We start from the raw sequence: 16,378 nt of genomic DNA, 5'->3' as shown, positions 1-16,378 counted from the left end.
CCACATGGGAGCAACTAGGATGAGCGTCATCGATTCCCTGTGCATCTTGTTGACCACCTTCCTCATGAGAGGGGTTGGTGGAAAAGCGTAGGCAAACATCCCTGACCAGTTCATCCACAGGGCGTTCCCCTTGGAGTGTGGTTGAGGGAAACTGGATGCGAATCCTGGGCATTGCCTGTTTTCGCTTGTGGCGAATAGGTCTGTAGTGGGGAAACTCCACTGCGAGAAGATTTCTTCTATGACTTCTCTGTGTAGACACAATTTGTGTTCTTCTGGGAGGGGATCTCTGCTGAAAGCAACCGCTAGCAAATTCAGATCCCCTGGAACATGTTGAGATGACCGGTAAATGTTCCGTCTGAGTGCCCATATCCACATTTTCTGGGCAAGCTTGGACAGATTTGGCAAACGAGTCCCTCCCTGTTTGTTTAGGTAAAACATTGCTGTTGTGCTGTCTGTTAAGATCTGTTAAGCATCGACAGGTTCAACAGGTGGGGCTCGAACACTCGAAGCAGTCTGAAAACTGCCAGAAGCTCTAGCAGATTGATATGATTCTTGGCCACTGTGCAAGACCAGAGACCCTGAGCTGTGTGGTGAAGGAGGTGTGCTTCCCCCACCCTGACAGGGATGCGTCTGTAGTGACTACAGCTTGTACTTCTGGATCGTAAAAGGGTTTTCCCTTTGACAGGTTCTCTCTTGTCCACCAGTGAAGACTTTGTACAAGTGTTGGCGAAACGACCACTAGATCTTCCCACTGACCACTTGCCTGAGACCACTGTTTCGCCAACCATTCTTGCATGGGTCGCATGCGCAGGTGCGCATGGGGAACCAGGTAAATACGTGACGCCATCATGCCTAACAAACGCATCGCTTTGCGCACCCTTATCTGGCGACCGGGTCGATAAAGAGGAATTTGCAGCAGTAGATTCCAAATTCTTTCCTCTGATGGAAAGGCCAACCCCTCTTGAGTGTTTAGGACAGCTCCTAGGAACTGTTTGGAAGTGCTTGGCACCAGGCTTGATGTTTTTCTCATTTATGGAGAAACCCAATTCGAAAAGGAGGTCGATCGTTCTTTGAATGTTTGATCTGCAAATTACTGGGGTTTCCCCCATGATGAGCCAGTCGTCCAGGTAAGGGTACACTGGGATTGCCTCCCTGCGTAGGTGTGCCGCTGCCACCGCCAGTACCTTGGTGACTACCCTTGGAGCCGAGGCTATACCGAAGGGCAGCACCTTGAACTGGCAGTGCTGACTGTCCACCTTGAAGCGCAAGAATCTTCTGTGCGCTGGGAACATGGAAATATGAAAATAGGCATCTTTCATGTTCAATGTTGCCATGTAACCCACTTTTTTCTTTTTTTTTCTAAGGAGGGGAATTACCCCTTGGAGAGTAGTCATGCAAAATATTTGGGGCTTGACATACTTGTTTGCAGGGCGTAAATCTAATACTGGGCGCATTGTCAAATCTTTTTTGGCACAAGGAAGTAAGTTGAATAAATACCCTTGTTTACCTGGTTGGCCGGGACGAGTTCGATCTCGTCCTTTGCTAGAAGATTGACGATCTCCTCGAGCAGGATCTTTTGGTGGTCCAAGGAATGTGTCTTTTGACGTGGAGGGTGGGTTCAGGGACGCTCAAGCAGTTCTATGCAGTATCCAGCGGAAACTGGACAGCACCCATCTGTCTGATGTGATCCCTTCCCAAGCTTGGGTGAAGTTGGAAATGCATCCCCCTACTGGGGATGCGTGAGAAGGGACCCTGAGCAGAGCGTCACTGTTTTGCGGGAGGCGTGCCGCCTCTGCTGGGGCTGCCTCTACCTCTACCACAGCTCCTTTTGTTTCCTCTGCCGTAACTTTGGGTAGTTTGCTGGTTGTTACCCCATGATGTACCCTGTCCCCGAGTATAATTGGAGCCCCTTTGGGAATTTTGGCAACGAAAATTACCATTCCCCTTTCATTAGGGGGCTTGTTGTTCAACTGTCCCAGGGATTTCAGAGTATCATACTCGTCTTTGGCAGTCTTTAATGCGTCTTCTATCACCTTGCCAAACAGGAGATTCGGCTCCACCGGCATGTCAATTAGGGATGCTTGTGTTTTGGGTTTAAACCCCTACTGTCTTAACCAATCATGCCTCTTAATGACAGTGCTCTCTGCTATGAGCCTGCCCGCGTTATCTGCGGCATCAAAGGTTGCCTTAAGGATGCAACCGGTACGGCTCTCACACCTGACGCGACCTGGGCCAACTGACCCTTTAGTGGTTCTGGTGCGGAGTCAATGTGGGCAGCTACCTGCTCCCACTGGTGGCAATTGTAACTTGCCATCAGAGTGGTGGTGGTGGCAATCCTTGTTTGGTAAGCGGAAGTGAAGGCTACTTTCCTTCCCAACCCATAAATCCTCTTGCTCTCCTTGTCTGGGGGGCCTCACATGGTGATGATAGAGGGTTCCCCGCCCTCTTTCTGGTGTTGGTAATTACCAAGGAGTGGGGCTTCAGTTGACCCCTTATGTAAAGCTGGTCTGACTGGGCGGCCCTGAACAATTTCTCGATTCTGGGGTTTACGGCTCTGGTGAGGTTAGGAGTGAGAAGGGAAGGATCAATTCTCCGTTGGATGGATTTGAGAATTGGAATGGCTTGGGCAATGGGCCTCTTCTCTCCCACTAGTTCTTCTGCGAAGTCCCTCTTTTCCTGTGCCCCCTGTGTGTCTATGCTGAAGTGATCTGCCGCTCTAGCCAAGACCTCATTTAGGAGGGGCTGGTTGTCTACTGGGGAGTCGGTAACCTGAGGTTCTTTGTGAACAGGAGAGTCTATCCTGTAGACTTCTGCGATGTCATCTTCCTCCCCCTCTTGGCCCTCGTCATCCCCATAATAGTCCACCCCAGTTTGGTCATCCAACATTACCAAGTCTGGATCCTCATCGTACTGTTGAGGATCCTCACCATATTGTGTGTAAGGCTGGATGTAAAAAGGGTCTGAAATCAGTCCCTGAGTTGGAGTCTCGACCCGAGGTTTCTTAGTAGGGGGCTGAGGGTCCCTGGATCCAGAAGGAGTAGCGCTGTCCGGGGTATAGGAGAGGAAGTGCGCTGGGTTCTTGGAGTAGAAGTCAGCTAGGGAGGCCATTCTAGACATTACTCTGTCTATATCTTCACTGTTCCATTTCTCTAGAGCTGGGAATGACCATTTCCTGAGAGGGTTCCCCTTCTGTTCCTTGTTTGGACCTACGACTCTGGACAGGAGTCTTGAATTTATGCTTATCTGAAGACTTTGAACTGTCCTTATGTGTCTGTGGTGCAGAAGAAGAGAGATGGCTTCTTCTGCTGTTTACCCCCTTCCCCATGAGTAGAAGAGTGCTTCCCTGATGTTTTCACCTTCTCTGAGCCTTTCGACGCCTGGTATCAAGATTTGGGGGTAGTGTCTTTCTTTCGAGTGCGCACGTCGGGACTCGGAAGCAGACGCCGAACGGTGTGCCGGAGCAGACTTCTGGTGTGCGGCCTGTGGTTGGAGGTCCGATTTGTCTTCTGACGAGCGTACCTCCGTGACTTTGGTGAGTGAGGCACTCTTGACAACTGTGGACGGTCGTGTCGTGCAGTAATCTTGACCTCGAACACCTGGAGGACACAGATTCGGTGGACCGCTCTCTTCGTGCCTCTTTCCGAGAACTCGACGCGCGTGTCGAGTCTTGGTTGGACTTCGAGTGTTTAGGTGTAGAAGTGGTGTGGGTGGGTAGCGCTCGTGTCGCCGAGTGTGTTCCCCATAACTGCCCTGCCGGACAATCTTCCGAGGTCGGGGACTTGCGCTTGGGCGTCTTTCGACACCTCTTTGCCCTCGCCATCCAAAAGTACGACGTCGCTGCCATCAATGAAGGCGCCCTCTGCTTCCATGGCCTCGAGTTGCCTGGCGTGGTGGGCCCAACGTTTGGTCGAGCGGTCCTTTAGTGTTTTCGCCTTAACAGGCTAGGTCTGCAGTTCGCCTCGGGGTGATCCCTTGGCAAGCAGAGGTTACAGGTGGCGTGTCTGTCAACCCAGGGGTACTTGCGGTTGCACTTGGGGCAAAATTTAAAAGGGGTACTCTCCATATGCACCCTATGGCAGCGGGCTAGTGTGTGTAGGAATAATAATAAGAGTGTAGAGTATGTACCACCCCCCCCCCACTCTCCCTACTTGCAGGGCCGAGGCCTTCCAAGGCCCGGGCCGAGGCCAGAGGCCTTCTGAGGCCCAAAGTCTACAGGGCAATAAATATGATATTTAGCAAACTATGGCTAAAAGCCAGGGAACTCCGCGCAATGCTTCTGACAAGTATGGCGGAAAAAAACAATCTGAGGGTCCTACACGCGTGAGGGATCATGGGTACAGTGGACGTCACACTAGGGATAGTATTACTGGCATGTCCTGTGTCGATGCCCATTTTCGAGTTTCGAAAAACAAACTGTAATACTCTGCAGCTTCCACTAGATGTCGGCCTATGCACAGCATGTGAATCTAAGCAGATACAAGCATCAGGAATACGATTACGGTTTGTAATACTATCCCTAGTGTGACGTCCACTGTACCCATGATCCCTCACGCGTCTAGGACCCTCAGATTGTATTTTTTCTGACATGAGGTAGCATGAGGAGTAGCGCGAGTACAGCTAATCCAAGCAGATAGATAAGACTACAAGCATCCATGCGCCTTCTCTCAGAGAGGAGGAAGAGTGGGTCGCATGTGAATCTAAGCAGATACAAGCATCACAAATACGATTACGGTGAGTAATGTATCTCTTCTGAGGCTTGTTGAATCTGCTTAGATCACATGCTGTGCATAGATTAGCGAGCAGTGTTAGAAGAAGGAGGTGGGATGTGAGAAGGGTCATGAGCAAATAAATGTCTGAAAACCGTTTGTCCCACTTGAGTATCTGTCTTGGAATGGGTGTCAATGCAGTAGTGCTGAGTAAAAGTGTGAATAGAGCTCCAAGTAGCTGCTTTGCAAATGGTGTCAAGGGGTACATTTGCAATGAAAGCCAGAGTGGCCATAATACCTCTAGTAGAGTGGGCTCTTGGCGTGAAAGGCAGAGTTTTGTCAGAAAGAGAGTAACACAGCTGGATACAGTTGACAATCCACTTAGAAATGGCACCTTTAGAGACGCGATCTCCCTCTCGGCCTGTAGCTACGGAGACAAACACTGATCTGTTTTCCTTAGCGGTCTGGTCTTGTTTACATAGTAGAGGACCGCCCTATGCACATCTAGGGTGTGTAGTTTCACCTCAGCCGAGCTCTGTGGGTCTTGGAAGAAAGCCGGAAGCTCGATGGACTGGTTCACGTTGAATTTAGAAATAAACTTAGGTGAAAACCTAGGGGTGTACGTAAAACCAGTTTATCTTTATGAACTGTAAAGAATGGATCCTGCACTGACAGAGCCTGAATTTCACTGACCCTTCTTATAGATGTTATTGCTACTAATAAGGCCGTCTTATAAGTCAGGTGTTTGAGACTGCTTTTATGCATGGGTTCGAATGGGGGGCCCATGAGTTTAGTTAGCACCACGTTAAGGTCCCATCCTGGTGGTGGGTTTGAAATAGGAGGGTGAAGTCTCTTTACTCCTTCCATGAAAGCGTTAACCAATGGTATCTTCCACCACAACACCTTGTTATGGGATGTGGTGTATGCTGACAGCGCTGCCAGGTGTACCTTCAGTGAGTTAAATACCAGTCCTTCATCCAGCAGGTGGATCATGCATGTGACAATTGTGGAAGGAGTGCAATCAACTGGGTTGACTTGCTTATTCTGGCACTGGATAACGAATCGTTTCCATTTGTCAAAGTAGCAGTGCCTCGTGTTTGGCTTCCTAGATTCCTTTAGGATGTCCATACACCTCCGAGATAATTTGAGATGTCTGAACTCTATGACCTCAGGAGCCATGCTGCTAGGTTCATTTAGTTGGGTTGAGGATGCACTGTCTGACCTTGGTGCTGGGACAGCAGGTTGTACCAGCCCGGAAGTATGATGGGTTCGCAAACCGCTAGTCTGCGTAGGTGTGGGAACCACGGTTGTCTCGCCCACATGGGAGCAACTAGGACGAGCGTCATTGACACTCTGTTCATCTTGTTGACCACCTTCCTGATGAGAGGCGTTGGTGGAAAAGCGTACGCAAACATACCTGACCAGTTCATCCACAGGGCGTTCCCCTGGGAGTCTGGCTGGGGGAACCTGGATGCAAATCCTGGGCACTGTGTTTTCGCTTGTGGCGCATAGGTCTGTAGTGGGGAAACCCCACTGAGAGAAGATATCTTCTACGATTTCTCTGTGTAGACACCATTCGTGTTCCTCTGGGAGGGGATCTCTGCTCAAAGCATCCGCCAGATAATTGAGATCCGCTGGAACATGTTGAGATGACAGGAAGATCTTCAGTCCGAGTGCCCATATCCAAATTTTCTGGGCAAGCTTGGACAGATTTGGCGAACGAGTCCCTCCCTGTTTGTTTAGGTAAAACATGGCTGTAGCACTGTCCGTCCGGATCTGCACTGACAGATTCAGCAGGTAGGGCTCGAACGCTTGAAGCGCTCTGAATACTGCCAGAAGCTCTAGCAGGTTGATGTGATTCTTGGCCACTGAGTGGGACCAGAGACCCTGAGCTGTGTGGTGGAGGTGGTGAGCTCCCCACCCTGTCAGGCATGCATTGGTTGTGACTACTGCCTGTATCTCGGGATCGTAAAAGGGTTTCCCCTTGGACAGATTTTCTCTTGTCCACCAGTGAAGGACTTGTACCAGTGTTGGCGAAACGACCACTAGATCGTCCCACTGACCACTTGCCTGAGACCACTGTTTCGCCAACCATTCCTGCATGGGACGCATGAGCAGGAGCACGTGGGGGACCAGGTAAATACATGACGCCATCATGCCTAGCAAACGCATTGCTTTGCGTACCGTTATCTGGCGACCGGCCTGATATTGCGGAATTTGCAGCAGTATATTCTGAATTCTTTCCTCTGATGGAAAGGTCAACCCCTCTTGCGTGTCTAGGATAGCTCGTAGGAACTGTTTTGCTTGGCACCAGACTTGACTTCTCGTTTATTGAGAAGCCTAATTCGAAGAGGAAGTCGATCGTCCTTTGAACGTTTGTTCTGCAAATTACTGGGGTCTCCCCGTGATGAGCCAGTCGTCCAGGTAAGGGTACACCGGGATTGCCTCCCTGCGTAGGTGTACTGCCGCCACCGCCAGTACCTTGGTGAATACCCTTGTAGCCGAGGCTATCTCGAAGGGCAGTACCTTGAACTGGTAGTGCCGACTGTCCACCTTGAAGCGCAAGTACTTTCTGTGCGCTGGGAACATGGAAATATGAAAATAGGCATCTTACATGTCCAATGTTGCCATCTAATCCCCCTTTTTTAGGAGGGGGATTACCTCCTGGAGAGTAGTCATGCGAAATTTTTGGGGCTTGACACACTTGTTTGCAGGCCGTAAGTCCAATACTGGGCGCATTGTCAAATCTTTTTTTGGCACAAGGAAGTAGGTTGAATAAATACCTTTGTTTACCTGGTGTCCCGGGACGAGTTCTATTGTGTCCTTTGCTAGAAGATTGACAATCTCCTCGAGAAGGATCTTCTGGTGGTCCAAAGAATGTATTCTTTGTCGTGGAGGGTGGTTTTGGGGACGCCCTAACAGTTCTATGCAGTATCCTGGAGACACTACCCATCTGTCTGAAGTGATCCCTTCCCAAGCTTGGGTGAAGTTGGAAATGTGTCCCCCTACTGGGGATGTGTGAGAAGGGACCCTCAACGGAGCATCACTGTTTTGGTGGAGGTGTGCTGCCGCCTCTACTGGGGCTGCCTCTACCCTTACCACGCCCTCTCTTATTACCCCTGCCATAACCCTGGGTAGACTGCTGGCTGTTGTTGGTCCATTGTGTACCCTGCCCCTGGGAATAGTTAGACCCTCTCTGGGAATTTTGTCCGCATGGGCGACGAAAATTGCCATTCCCTCTCGTTAGGGGGTTTATTGGTTAGTTGGCCTAGGGATTGAGTGTCTCATACTCGTCCTTGGCATTTTTCAGCGTGTCCTCGACCGCCTTTCCAAACAATAGATCCGGCTCCACCGGTTTGTCTATCAATGAAGCCTGAGTTTCGGCTTTGAACCCAGACTGTCGCAACCAAGCATGCCTTTTGATAACACTACCTTCTGCTATCAATCTGCCGGCATTATCCGCAGCATCAAAGGTTGCTTTTAATATGCAACCGGACACGACTCTTCCTTCCGCCGAAACTCGTGCCAATTGGCTTTATAAGGGTTCTGGGGCGGAATCTATGAGTGCTGCGACTTCTTTCCACTGGTGGCAGTTGTAACTCGCCAGCAGGGTGGTGGAGTTGGCAATCCTTGCCTGGTAGGCGGAAGTGGAGGCTACTTTCTTCCCCAAGCCATAAATCTTCTTGCTCTCCTTGTCGGGCGGAGCTTCCGACGATGACAAGGGTGTTCCCGCCCTCTTACGGGTGTTAGTAACTACCAGGGAGCCCGGTTTCAGATGCCCTCTTATGTACAGTGGGTCTGTTTGGGCTGCCCTGAAAAGCTTCTCAACTCTGGGGTTTACTGCCCTAATGAGATAGGGATTAACAAGGGGAAGTGTCTATCCTCCTTTGTATAGACTTAAGAATAGGGATGGTCTGGGCAACAGGTCTCCTTTCTCCCACTAACTCCTCGGCAAAATCCCCCTCTTCCTGAGCACCCTGGGTGTCAATGTGGAAGTGTTCTGCCGCTCTGGACAGCACCTCATTCAAAAGAGGCCGGTTATCGACAGGGGAGTCGGTAACCGGGGGTTCTTTATCTACCGAGGAATCTAGCCTGTAGGTTTCTGGGTTGTCGTCGTCCTACTCCTCTTGGTCCTCGTCATCCCCATAGTAGCCTGTCCCAGTATGTTCTTCCAACATGCCCAAATCTGGATCCTTCTAAAGGGATGGATCGCCCTGCTCCCTGATATTGAGAATAGGGCTGTATACTGAAGGGGTCTGAAGTAGGAGCTTCAACCCGGGACTTCTTACTTGGGGGTATAGGATCCTTAGAGCCTGAGGGAGTTGACCCGTCGGGGGTAAAAGAGAAAGTGTTCAGGGTTTTTGGCGTAGAAATCTGCCAATGATGACATCCTTGACATGACTGTATGTCATCAGTAGACCACTCTCTTGAACTGGGAATGATTCTTTCTTGAAGGCCTTTCCCTGTCTTATCTAGACTAGACCTACTGGTTTGAACAGGGGTCTTTGAGATAACAGAAGACTTGTCCATCTGTTTATGTGGGGTAGAAAGTTTTTGAGGTGTGGAAGTAGGCCGAGACTGCTTCCTCTGTTGTTTTTCCCCTTCCCCATGTGTGGAAGAGTGTTTACCCTGTTTTTTTCACCCCTCCTGAGTCTTTCAACGCCTGGCGCCGAGGTTCAGGGGTAGTGTCCCTATCTCTGGATAGTGGAGGTTGGGACTCGGGAGCAGCCGTTGCGCGGCCTGTTGACGCCGACTCCTGGAGTGCACACTGGGGATAGAGGTCGGTTTCGTCTTCTGACCATCGAACCTCTGTTACCTTGGGGAGCGAGGCCCTTCTGGCAACAGTGGATCTAGATCGAGAATGCCCAGAGGACACCGATTCGGACCGTTCTGTATGTGCCTCTTTCCGAGTACTCGGCGTGCGCGTCGAGTCTCGGTTGGACTTCATGTGTTTTGTGGAAGTGCTGTGGGTAGCGCTTGTGTCGCTGGGGGTCTTTAGCCAATTTATCACAGTGCACTCCTCTTATTCCTTAAAATTTGATAAAGTATAAATTTAGTAGTGGGGTGCCGGGAGAAAACCAACCCTGACACTAGGTTGTATAAACTATGCTATAGACAACAGATAACCACACACTTGTGGATTTCTCCCGTCCCCTGCACACCCAAAAGTATTGTGAACACAACCAATTAGTGAATGATTCCTATATATTCAATTCTGTAATTCAAAAATAACACTTTGCTAATAACTCTTGTCTTATAAAAATTATTTACTCAAAGAAATGTATATATACACACTTATTCATTTATGTTAGACCATACATAATACCAAACTGTTGAATTTCAAATTTTACTTTGTTGATCATTTCACAATTCGAAATAGACAATATACAGTATGACGTTTGATTATTCAATAATAACCCATCTGGGCAATATTTTCTAGAATAACAATCCGTTAACTTGTGTCTCTACGCGTTTCGGGGTTTGATGCTCCCCTTCTTCAGGAGTTGTCTATTTTCTTCAAAGGTCTTGTAGTTCTATCTATAATAAACAATTTAGATTTATAGGTTTTAAATTGCATTATTCTTTTGTTTTTCACTGTCACTTTAATTATGATCTCATAATTAACCAGGTGATTTTAACTAATTCAGTATGGTTTCTCACTCATTATCAGAATTGCCTGTTCAACTTAATACCAACAATACCAGATAAATAAGAATAGTTCAATCCTTTTACACTAATCCAGTTAAAAATATATGCCCAGATGGGGTGTCCAAATTTTAGCATATTAACTTCTTTAGTTAGATCCATTGAAATATTCACCTGTGTGATACTTCCAATGGTGTCTCCCACTTCTGTTTGGAATCTCACCACTGCTTGTGTAGTAAGCTGCCTTTGGTGATGCAATTAGGTCCCTCCTAGTGCCAATGATGTCCTTTTGATTATCTCAATGTGTAGACCGTTCTGTGAATAAAAGTTCACAATTTGTGGTAAACTGTCTCCCCAGTTATTGTATTACAGAAATAGTAGAGACTTTGTTGCTTACCTATCTACTTGGTTGTTGATGAATTAATGTTGGCTGAATATTGCCCTTTGTGATCACTATTCGGAATTTGGTTCATCTGAAAACTCTCCTTTAGTTCTAAGGGAAAAAAATCCTTTATCACTATATTGTCCTCTTAAAAATGGGGGGGTTGAACTTAAGGTCAATGTCATCATACATGTAAAACTATTTTCTATCTCCAGTATTTACCTTGTCAGACAGAAGTCTCTGTATCTCTAACTCCCAAGCGCCAGATTCTGCAGCCTCGCGTGCGAACGGCCGTAAAATGGCCGCCGTTCTATTTATTTACGTTCTATGTGTGACGTCATCACGTCTTCCCCATAGCCGCCCCGCCGGACGACCTTCCGAGGTCGGGGACTTGCGCTTGGCTGTCAATTGACGCCACGTTGCCCTCGCCGTCCGAAAGTACGGCGTCGCTGCCATCGCTGAAGGCACCCTCCGCTGCCATGGCCTCTTGACGCCTGGCGTGGTGGGCCCAACGCTTGAACGGTCCTTGAGTGTTTTCGGTTTGAACCTTCGACCCGCTCTGCAGTTAGCCTTAGGGTGGTCCCTCAGTAAGCAGAGATTGCACGTGGCGTGCCTGTCAACCCAAGGGTACTTGCGGTTGCACTTGGGGCAAAATTGTAAAGGGGTACCCTCCATACGCACCTTGTGGCAGCGGGCTAATAAGTGTAGGAATATATAAGAATGTACCTATATACCAAAAGAGTGTAGAGTATGTCCACCCCCCCCCCCACTCTCCCTACTTGCAGGGCCGAGGCCAGAGGCCTTCCGAGGCCCAATTCCGCCGTGCAGCTCTCGACGGTCGATTCTTTCTATGTACCGGCGTCGAGTGTGGATGTTCAGTGACTCGACGTTGGGGTGGAGAAATGGGGAAATAGAACAATATTTTAGCTAAAGTATGGCTAAGGCCAGGGAACTCCGCGGAATGCTTCCGACCAGTATGGCGGAAAAAAACAATCTGAGGGTCGTAGATGCGCGAGGGATCATGGGTACAGTGGACGTCACACTAGGGATAGTATTACTGGCACGCCCTGTGTTGACGCCCATTTTCGAGTTTCGAAAAACAAACTAATACTCCGCAGCTTCCACTAGATGTCGGCCTATGCACAGCATGTGATCTAAGCAGATTCAACAAGCCTCATGTATATACACACACATACATATATACACACACATACATATATTCACACACAATGTACACCAAAACATATTTTAGGTTCTTTCGATGGGATGTTCCTCCGACGTATTCCTTATCCTGATAGATCATCTCCAGCTTCAGTAGAGGGCGCTGCGCATCGACATCCCTCGAGCCGATGTCCCTCGACAGCCTCAGTATCGGCGCCGTCATCATGCGTATAAATAGACTTGCGCAGCGCCCGTTGCTCAGTTCCGTTTTGACGTTTAACAGTTGCTTTACATGAATAGGTTATTGACCCTGAAGGAGCGTAAAGGGAAGTTTTACTGAGGGATGGATGGGAGGGGCGATAAGGAATACGTCGGAGGAACATCCCATCGAAAGAACATTACCAGATAAGAAGTAACTTGTTCTTCGAAGGGATTGTGTCCTCCGACGTATTCCTTATCTTGATAGACTTCAGTAGCAGTGGTGTGTGACTGGAGGTGGGAGTAAAATTGCCATGTTTCCCTTCAAGGATGAACAGAATGCAGCACAGCTTTGCCAAATCTAGTCTCTTGGCTAGAGGAGGAATCCAGGTTGTAAAATTTTGTGAAGGTATGTGCAGACGACCATGTGGCAGCCGCACATATGTCTTGAATCGGTACCCCTCTTTGGAGGGCCGAAGAGGCTGCGATACCCCTGGTTGAATGAGCCCTAAGATTTTGAGGAGGCTCTTTCCCTGCCAGTTTGTAACATTCCAGAATGGCCAAAATAATCCATCTGGAAATGGTCTGTTTTGTTATCGGTAATCCCAATTTGTGCCCTGAGTAACCTACGAACAGTTGGTCTGCTTGCCTAATCCTAGCAAATCTGCTGATGTAAAAGCCCAAAGCCTGCCTTGGGTCCAGCCTATGTAGCCTTTCTTCCTCTTTCCCCAGATGGGGAGGGGGATAGAATGAAGGTAAGGTAATTTTCTGAGTGATGTGGAATTCAGAAACCACCTTTGGGAGGGAATTAGGCTTCACTTGTAGGACAACTTTGTCTTCATGAAAAATTGTATTAGGGGGTTTACAAGATAGAGCTTGTAATTCGCTCACCCTCCTAGCAGATGTCAATGCCACTAATAAGACAGTTTTAAGGGTGAGAAATCTTAGCGAACAAGAGTGGAGTGGTTCAAAAGGAGTACCCATCAGGAAATTTAAGACTAAATTTAAGTCCCATAAGGGAACTTAGAATGGTCTTTGAGTATAGACATTGCTTAATCCCTTCAGAAATTGTATTACTAAGGCTAACTTGAAATACAATGGTTCCTCTGCAGTGCGCTTGAAGATTGATAGCGCTGCGAGATAGCCCTCGATAGTGCCAACCTGAAGGCCCAAATTTGCCAAATAGAGTAGAAAAGATAACACTGTTGGTGTACCACATGAAAAGGGATCGATATTCTTTTCTCTACACTAGCTGCAAAATTTGTTCCAACGGCAGTGGTATAAAGTCTTTGTTGCTGGCCTTCTGGCCGAAAGCAACACCTCCATGACGTCATCTGGGAGGTCCCAATCAACCTTTCAGATACCAAGCGTGAAGGTTGAGGGTACTGATGTCTGGATGGAGAACCTGACCTCCCTTCTGAGAGAGAAGATTCTCCTTGAGTGGAAGATGAATTGGAGGGCAGATGGAAATGTCCAGAAGGTCCAGGTACCACGTTCTCCTGGCCCAGTCCGGGGCAATTAGGATCATGGCTTTCCGGAACCTTCTCAACCTCCTGATCATTTGAGGAATGACGAGGACTGGAGGAAACACGTACAGAAGTGGAAACTCCCAGTCCACTACGAACGCGTACCCTAGAGCTCCTCTCGAGAGAAATTCACTTGAACAAAACTGATCGCACTTTCTGTTGATGCTGGTGGCGAACAGATCCACTTGAGAGGTTCCCCTATGGGTGAAGATCTGTTGAAGGACTTCCTGAGCTAGTTCCCACTCGTGGGAGACTGTGCTCTGCCTGCTCAGAGCATTCGCCATCAAGTTTTTCTCTCCGGCTAAGTGAACTGCTGATAGAGAGATTCCTTCTTGAATTGCCCAAAACCAGAGCTGCATCGCCTCTCTGCACAGAGGCAGTGATCCTACGCCTCTTTTTTTGAGGTAGTGCATGGCCAATGTGTTGTCCGTCATAAGGACATTTTTCCCCTGTACAGCTGGCAGAAAAGCCTTCAGCACTAGTCTGATTGCTCTCAGCTCCAACAGGTTGATATGTAGTCTGGACTCTGATGGAGACCAACGAACGCTGATGGTCAAGTCGTTGGCATGGGCTCCCCACCCCGTGAGTGAGGCATCTGTGACTACTGTTATCTCCGGCCATGGTTGCCAAAACAGTTCTCCTTTCAAAATGTTCTCCTGACAGGCCCACCACTGAAGGTCTCGAGCCACCTTGTCCGGAACCTGAAGGAGATCTGTCATTCTCCCTGAGAATTGCGACCACTGAGTTCTTAGTGCCCACTGAAGAGATCTCATTCTCAGGCGAGCCTCTGGCACAAGGAAGATGCAGGATGCCATGAGGCCTAGCAACCTCAAAAAGTCGAAGGCTGGGAGACGTTGGGCATTTTGAAACTTGGTGACCATCTGCAGAATATCTTGAGCCCTCACCTCTGGTGGCGAGGCTTTTCCTAGGGAAGTGTCCAGGATCGCTCCAATGAACTGGAGTCTCTGTGATGGTATCTTCTGTGACTTCTTTAAATTGAGGGAGAAGCCCAGTTTGTGAAGCAAGTGGCAGACAATCTAGCTGGATCTGAGCTTGTTCCGGAGATACAGCTCTGATCAGCCAATCGTCCAGGTAGGGGTATACGTGAATCCCTTCCCTCCTTAGACTTGCAGCCACTACCGACATTAGCTTGGTGAAGACCCTCGGGGCGGAGGTCAGCCCAAATGGCAGAACTCGAAATTGATGAGAGCCGCCAGTTGTGAACCTCAGGTATTTCCTGTGTTTGAGATGGATTGGCACATGGAAATAAGCATCCTGAAGGTCCAGAGATACCAGCCAGTCCTGGAGCTGGAGGGCCTGAAGGATCTGAGAGAGTTACCATTTTGAACTTGTCCTTCCTGAGGAACTTGTTCAATTCTCGTAAGTCCAAGATAGGTCTCAGTCCTTCTTCGGTATTAGGAAGTAGGGGGGGGGTGGGGGGGGGGGGGGGGGGGAGTACCAGCCCTTGTTCCTCTCCGCTACAGGTACCGGTTCTATGGCACCTTTCTCTAGCAGGTCTACAATTTCCTGCAAGAGGAGCGGATCTGGAACTTTCAGAGAGCTGTTCCCCGGTGGATGACTGAGGAATGCGTAGAAAAGGCAGGCAGTAACCTTGGGCAACTGTCTCCAATGCCCAAGCATCTGACGTAATAGCCTGCCATTCCGTCAGATGTTGAGTTAGCCTGCCCCCTACTGGTGTCTTGTGAGGAGAGTCCTCAGAGTGATTTAGAGGTGGCTGATGCAGATGCCGAGGGTAAAGAGGAACCTCCTGCGGCTTTTGTATTTTTACCCCGCCCACCTCGGGTGAATCTTTTTTGACCTCTTTGAACCGACTGTCCTCTGCCTTTTCCGAATGCGGAATAAAAGCAAAAGGACTTACCTCTCCAAGAGGTTCCCGACGGGCGATATGGCGTTTGGCAGATTGCAGCTCCCAGAGATTTTGCTGCTGCTTTGGATGTCTAACTTTTCTAGACTGTCATCCGCCTTCTTACCAAACAAAGAAGAGCCGTCAAAGGGCATATTTAAAAGTCTGGCTTGTACATCTGAAGCAAACCCAGATTTTCGCAACCTGCAAATCTGCGGGTTGTAGTACTTGCCGCCATGGCCCTACTGATACTGTCAGCAGAATCAATGCCAGTTTGAAGGGATTCGCACATTGCGTCTTTAACATCCTTAATGATGTTTAGAAATGCTTCCCTTTTTTCTCCCTCTGGGAGGCAGTCAGCCGCTGATGAAGCACACTCCCAAAGTGTGTGGCTGAACCTTGCGAGCGTACAAGTAGCGTTAATAGATTTCAACGCCATGCTACATGCAGAAAAGACTTTCTTAGCCATAGAGTCGTATCTTTTGTCATCCCTGTCCTGTGCAACAGTAGGGTATGCCGATCTACTGCCTGATGCAGTTGCTGCTTGAACCACCAGACTCTCTGGAGTTGGATGTTTAGACAAAAATTCAGGGTCATTAGCAGATACCCTATATTTGGCTGATAACTTCCTGTTAACCGCCGGGATAACCTCAGGAGTTTCCCAGTTAACCAATATTTTTCTTTGTAGTGCAGCGTGAAATGGAACCACAGGATCCTCCTGTGGGCCTTTCACTAAAATGTCTGTAAGGTCATCCTGCTGGAATGCAGGTGAAGGTGTAGACCAACCCATGAATTCTATAATCCTTGCCATTAAAATTCTGTAAGGGGTTTCGGCATGTTTTCCTGGGTCTGGTTTGGCAAATTCTATTTCTGTGGAAGTATCTAAGCCACTTGC

At 48.7% G+C, this 16,378-nt stretch overlaps 1 protein-coding gene across 1 annotated transcript in view; it reads right to left on the bottom strand.

Moving 5' to 3' along the window:
- Positions 1–16,378, bottom strand: part of PTDSS1 (phosphatidylserine synthase 1) — a 1,048,798-nt gene that overhangs the window by 739,949 nt on the left and 292,471 nt on the right. The window lies entirely within an intron of this gene.

The sequence above is a fragment of the Ambystoma mexicanum genome, chromosome 5q (genome assembly GCF_040938575.1).
Source record: "Ambystoma mexicanum isolate Mex_15411 chromosome 5q, UKY_AmexF1_1, whole genome shotgun sequence".
Classification (NCBI taxonomy): Eukaryota; Metazoa; Chordata; class Amphibia; order Caudata; family Ambystomatidae; genus Ambystoma; species Ambystoma mexicanum.
This window is presented reverse-complemented; position numbering and strand designations above follow the sequence as displayed.